Source organism: Anarrhichthys ocellatus, unplaced genomic scaffold (genome assembly GCF_004355925.1).
Source record: "Anarrhichthys ocellatus isolate YVR2014 unplaced genomic scaffold, GSC_Weel_1.0 scaffold180, whole genome shotgun sequence".
Taxonomy (NCBI): Eukaryota; Metazoa; Chordata; class Actinopteri; order Perciformes; family Anarhichadidae; genus Anarrhichthys; species Anarrhichthys ocellatus.
Window position 1 is genome coordinate 15,560 of NW_022280210.1, and position 6,906 is coordinate 22,465.

General features: G+C 44.7%; 1 protein-coding gene across 2 annotated transcripts in view; it reads right to left on the reverse strand.

Moving 5' to 3' along the window:
* The window catches only part of slc8a1b (solute carrier family 8 member 1b), a 19,178-nt gene extending 14,122 nt beyond the window's left edge, over nucleotides 1-5,056 (reverse strand). Inside the window, exons 1-2 of one of the 2 annotated variants that reach the window (XM_031878465.1) lie at nucleotides 4,511-5,056; nucleotides 2,840-2,890 (exon numbers count right to left, since the gene is read on the reverse strand). The gene's annotated coding sequence lies outside the window, so the exon portion shown is untranslated. The remainder of the gene's footprint in view (nucleotides 1-2,839; nucleotides 2,891-4,510) is intronic. The other variant, XM_031878464.1, reaches the window with a different exon arrangement.
* Nucleotides 5,057-6,906: the final 1,850 nt, after the last annotated feature.

Genomic DNA, 6,906 nt, shown 5'->3' on the forward strand with positions numbered 1-6,906 from the left:
CACACACACACACACACACACACACACACACACACACACACACACACCTGAAGATGAATGGTCTGTGTTTACCGTCATTAGAGTGGTGCTGAGCTCTTTTAGCCTGGATCTGCCTTGCGGCCGATCCCAGAGCCAAGATGCCTCGTCCTATTATTACACTCGGACCGGAGGAACGTTCAGACTGGCGCTGTAACGCTCGGGGCTACAGAATGTCCTACTGTCACTCTGTCTATGCATCGACATTATCTGCATGTCCGTCCCACTGGGATGTGATGAGGGGGAGGGTAACGATGATGTATGAAAAACGAACTGGCTGTAGAAGAAGAAAATCATTAGAAAACTCAGAAGTGGAATAAATCCCTCCCGGTGTCTCCAGTGCTCCTTTTATTGATGGGAGAAGAAGAAGCCAAAGGCGAGCAATCATCCTCAGATGAACGACCCTCCTCCTGCTAGAGGAGGCTGGTATGATTAGTATGAATGCTGTTCTTCTCACCATTCAACATGCTACATGCCACTGGCACAGTGCCAAAGCCTCCAGAGAGCTTCCTGCCTTGTTCCAGCTTTTCAGATCTCTTTTTCTTTTCTTTTTTACAAAACCTGAACAACCAACACGTTCTCACTCACTCTTCAAACTATGACGCTCTCCGTTCACTTCGAGCATCAGTTATGGAGGTGTCAGTTTGTACGACCGATCTGCCTTTACTCCCGTCCGCCATGCGTGTGCTTCAGCGGTCTTTATACTTCCTGGTTCATGTGGAATAACTCTTTGGTCGGTATTCTACGGATGCTGGATGAGAACAGCCTGAGTACAGACACTAAAGGGTGCGTCAGTGCGTCAAACACTGAACAAGCGTCTGTATTTGACACGTTGGGAGTTAGAACTTGTTGTGACGACGTACCCACACCTAGAGCGGCACTAATCAATACTTCTATAATGTCAATGGGTCACATGACACCCCACAGATTATTACTAACTCAGCTCTACGGAGCGTTTTATCATCTTTCAGCTTATTGTTTTGGAATTTTGGTTCTCACCGCATTTTCCAGCAGGAGGAGGCAGCTGTTATCAGCAACATAATGATAGCATCTGATAAACTCACTAGATACACCAAACTGCTGACAGACAGAGTTAGTGCGGAGCTTGTAAACAACCCAGTCATTTCCTTCAGCAGTCGGTGGTGACCAAAACACAGCAAGACGACTGAATGTTGGATTTAAATGTGTTGGAATGCTGATGTTACACTGTCCCCAGCTGGATGCTCTGTTTGCTAACATGCTATTTCATCTCTAAGATGATAACACTTCATTGTTGTCTGAACTGCTCCTAGAAGTCTTTTCATGTATCAAGAACAACAAGCATCAGTTTCCCCCTTAAACTAGAGCGCTACAGAAAGACTCTGAGACACATGCTATCTATATCTATAACTGACTTGATTACTCTGTACTCACGGTTTCATCATACTATGCTACACTACTCTATGCGTAGCATGGAACCTGTTTGGATTCATCCATATCGTATCACTGAGCACCGTATGGGTGGGGGGTTGTGCCTGACTGCTCTGTTCAACCCCCGACTACAAGAACACGAACATCGAGTTATTCACATGCTCGTTAAAAGTGGGACATGATTATTATTTTAAAGCCTCGTTGAAGACGTTTTGTAGCCTCTGAGTCAGAAGTATTAATGCACTGCTGCTGGTTCCCAGAATTTGCTCATGCTTCCTGTAAACACTGTTCATGGAGGTAAAGTTAGCATCAGCTCAGTTTCATCAGGAATAAAAACACCTTTGAGTTAACCAGGTCTCACTCAGCCCAGTGTGCAGCGTGACATGCAGTCATACTGGCCAATCCTCTGGCTGATGTGTTAACAATGCTGTTACTAAGATCAACACCACAATCATTTATCTAACTTTCTGTGATTTAAGTCACACCTTCAACAGCGCTGACGTATGTGTCAGTCTGACGCGGTTAGCGGTCTGTTTCCCCATTAAACACATCTATCATGGACAATATATACATCTTGTTTATGCTATCATATTAGCTGTTGCTGGTTGTTCTCATTCATCTACTGAATGGTGAGCCAGTATATGTGAGGCTTCCTCTAAGGAGGTCAGGTGAGGTAGTCTACAGAGAGACGTAGTCCATGGAGGGCAGAGGTCAGGGTGGTTGGACCGGACAGGACCTTCAGCCAGGAGAACCCGTGTGTGTCCCGTGTCTGTAACGTGAGTCCGGTGTGTTCCCGTGAGTCAACATTGACTTATTTTACATCACTTTTGTTCCACAACTTTCTTACTGAACTGACATCACGTACGTAAGTTATGTCAAAAAAGTAGTTATTTTACGTAACAAACGTCCATATTTGAATCCAAACCACGATTCTAAACCTGACCAAGTAGGGTTTGTGCAGACACACTGATCCCTCGTGTTGCTGTACATTCGTAGCAAAAAGCACGAACAATTGCTTTATGTAAGATATCATAGGAACAACAAGGAAACGTTGATCTGTTATACACACGTTGTAATGTAGCAGTACACTCACGTATTAAGTAAGGACTTGATTGACAGTGGAGGCACATCAACCAATCAGAGGAACTACAGGTGACCTGGTGACCATCGATCTGCATATTGATTTCTAGATGAACTCTCCCTCAGGGTGTCACACAGGAGGCTACCTATTAGCTCATTAGCTTCCCCAGTACGCCAAATGCTTCGGGCTCATTACAATCTGTTTTATTTTGATAATGTATCTGTATTTCTTTTAATATAAAAACAATTGTGAAAATGTATTTGAAAAAATGAAAGAATTGTGGTTAAACGTTGATAAGAGAAGCTGCATTACCTTCAACAGGACTGGATGATCAGCAACTCTTCACACCATCAGATACCTGTCCTGTATGGAAGAAGCCTGTTTACTGTAAACTGAGTGAAGCGGGTCCACAGAGAGGAGCTGAACCCAGTAGCCTGCTAATGTATTCATTATGAGTTATGTTTTAGCTTTATGATAACGCGTTCTTCAGTCTGAGTCTCGTATGCAAAGTAAAAGACATTTTTCTGAATGAATAATTAGTGAGTGATATGAATTTAAAGGTCAGTGTCTTAACGGGTGAAACATGACACAACCCAGAGAGAAGAAATAAACTGATCAAATAGTGGGTTATGATGGACACTCCCATTAATGTTACAAAAAAAAGAAAAAGAAGAAATCTGTAATTGGAGCTTCAGTTGCACATTGTCAGCAGAGATGATGCTGTTGCATTGCGCACTGTGGTGTCCGGACCTCTTATTTACTACATAGTAACCCAGCAGTTGTTGCACTGTAGCAGCTTCATGTCTGCAAAGCTGTGCGCGTGTGCGTATCCACACACACACCTGATCCAGGTCTGATATCTGATCGATCAGACCCGCTGAGATGGAACCTCAATCCCGCATCAGAAATGGATACAAAGGGTCGTTTTTTATTGAAAACACATCAGTGGCGTTAATCTGAAGCGGTTTCATTGCGATGCCCTACAAACGGAGCCTCCCGCTGCACCGCCACAACATCTTCCATCCCATCAATAACCAGCTGCACCACTGCTGGAAGGTAAAGGAGGCGGTAAGACCTCTGGCTGCGTTTCAGTGTTTCATTGCCGTAGATAAATATTTCATAAATATTTCAAATACGGGTTGTCCTCAAAGTCCACGTTTAAGACTGAAAACCCAACGGACCCGGTTCTAATTCAGAAACAACGCCGATGTTAAACCCATTCAAACTCAACAAGGCTCACATTTCTACCCGACCTGCTCTGCACTGATGTGCCAAAAAAAGCGCTCCTTCCATCCGCCCCAGCGGCGCTGTGTCAGGATGGAGACGCAGAATGTGGTTCAGTAAGCTTTAAAAAGCGACTGGATCATTCAATGCTCTGCTGCTGTACTGTCTCTGAGGGGAATGTCGCCCTGGTTGCGCATGTTTGCCTCCTCAACTTACACAATGAACGCCTGAAAAACGGGTGGAACGTGGAAATCGGAACGTGCTCTGCATCCGTAATTATGATCCCTCTAGAAATAAGCAGGTCGGGTTTAAACATGTGGAAGAGAGCGGATAGCAGGGGGGGGGTGAAGGGCAAAATAAAGAACAGAAATACAGACCCTGGAGCGAAAGGAAGCAGCCTCCGGATCATAAACCCGCTTGCTTAATGAAAAAACAAATTGCAAAGCCCTTCCACCGCACCCAGTGATTTGTGAATCATGTCACAGCGCAGTGTGGACAGCGCGCTGCGGGAGGATGAGCTGAGAGCAAACATGGTCTCAACATCGCATCCAAAACCCTTCCGACGCGTGGTGCTCTCAGGTCTCCAGCCCGGGGGGCTCCATGAGGCGACACCGGCCCCTTAGCATCCCAGCCCCTCCAACTAGAATAAATAAAAAGAACTTGCTCTCACCAGACAATGCGGCGAAATACGAGCACAGACCCTCCAGCATTCAACACCTTTAACCCGCTGAAAACGTACCAAGAAAACGGAAATCCTACCTTTTTATCCAAAATGTGTCCACGAGACAGTCAGTAGTAAAAGCCGGTCTTTAGCTCTACTAGTAACAGTAGCAGGACGAGGAGGAAGAGGAGGAGGAGTAGTAGAGGTAAGCCCGTAGTGGGGAATGGTAATGGAGACGCAGGGAGCTCTTATACAAGGCGGCGTATCCACCGACCGAGACGCACAAAAGAGAGGGAGAGGTGTCCGGATTCCCATGCACCGACAGCGTCTTCTCTCTTTTGTTGCTGTTGTTTTCTGCCGTTGCCTACTCCTCGTTTCCATGCAGCGCGACCTGTATGATCGGATGACCGGAGCGGCGCTTCATCAGCAAACCCGCATTTGTTGGGACGAGGCGGCGCGCAGCACGGCGGACTTCTTCCTCATTCTTCCCTTTCCCTGTTCCCCCCCTCTCGCCGCGTGCAAGCGCAAAAGGAGAAGAGAGAGAGTGAGAGAGTGAGAGTGAGAGACAGTGTGAGAGTGTGTGTGCGCGCGCGGGTCCCTACTTCGTCTGTTCACTCACACACCGAGCGAGGATCAGCGCGCCCGCCTCCTCCTTCTCTGTGTGTGTGTGTGTGTGCGTGTGTGTGTGTGTGTGTGTGTGTGTGTGTGTGTGTCCCTCACTTCAGTCGTCGTGTGTCTATTCACATAAATCTTGCTCCAGCCCCCCCTTACTCACTCACCCCCTCTTTCGGGTTAATATCACTGCCCCGTTGAGAGTAAATAGTGAGTCCAGGAACATGTCACATCTCAGTCTCTCCAGCTTCAAACAAGCTTTATTGACAGGTCAGGAACCTTTCTGCAGCACTGACAAGTATTAACATTGACAGATTATTAGCAATACATTTAAGCCTGAATAAGTAAATATCAAATAAAATATAATATAGACTTGTTTTTCACTTTGTTTTTCATGCGGCGGGTCATTTTTGAGATTTTGGTCTATTTTTCTTCCATAACTCGTCTTCTTTCAGACTAGAGGAAATAAAACATTTATTTTACTATTTTACTGGAACTAGAAAATAGCAAGATCAAGATCAACCAGTATTAAAGAAGCAAAAAAAATAAAAGATATATACGACTAGCCCAAATGTTCTCTTTGGGTGAATCATATATTATTTGTATTTAAATTATAATTGATTTATATGTTTTTTTCAGGAATCAAGGCAAGTCAAGCTTAACATTTGCATTAATACCCACATGTCAAATACAACATTAAAGATATTTAAATCATAAATCTCAAAAATCATACAAACCTGCAATGAAAACTATGATACAGAAATATACATAGAAATAATAGAAACAGTAATATTTTACTTGCCCTGAATGTTCAGCCTGTCGATTGGCCAGAATTTGTACTGCTTCTTACAAAACAAACAAACAAAAACACAACAACAACAACAACAACAACAAGCCGGCGATGAGCAGAAAGCTGAGTTTAAGAAGAGACTCGACCACGTTGACACTAAAGACGAGTCCCATAAACCTGCAGCCGTGTGAGCTAACGTAAAGAGGCAGGTAGCAGGTGGACAACCGCTGCCCTGAGGTCTGGAACAAGCACGTGAACTGTGCTCGAGTGGACTTCCTGAGCACAGAGTCGGCGTGAGGAGCTGCTGCTCTGGAGGAGCTCCTGGGCTCCGGAGAAGCAGACAGGGTCACTGGACCAGAAGAGAAGCAGACAGACGATGCTGCAGGTTTAGGAGGAGAGAGCAGAGGTGGGGCGGGCTGGTGATGATGGGATGCTGAGTGGAGCAGCAGAGTTGTGCTGCATGCTGGGAACAGAGCGGGCTGGTCTCATCCAGCATTCATAGCTATAACTACGGAACATAATGCACCCTAATTTGTAGATAAACCACAACATTGTTTTGTATATTATCCACGTAGTCCTGAACTAGAAAGTATAAAGACTGAGCACACAGAGGAGTGGAGGTGGAAGAGTCCAACAAACTATCTTTAACACACCGCAGTTTGTTGCTCGTGTTAAACGAGAAGTCACTGTTGATGTGTTTGGTGAATGCATACTTGTTCTTGTAAAGCACTTTTCTAGTCCTCCGACCACTCCAAGTGCTTTAACCCTACATGTCATCATTCACCCATTCATACACAGGCACAGCTATGGGGGCAGTTTGACCAGTGGAGCTGGTGGAACATGTTCTCTGTAGGGCTGAGCCACATCCAGTCAACTTCAGCAAACATCCCAGAATGATTTAATGCAGATACACTAAGGTATCAAACACGTATTACTACTTTACAGTTAAATATTTAACCTTTATTCCAACATGAAAAAAGCAGAAAATAACACTTTGATAAACACGTCGGGACAGCTTATTATATTCTCAGTATAATATAATAATATATATATCATATAATAATATTCACTATAACATAATAATGTATATCA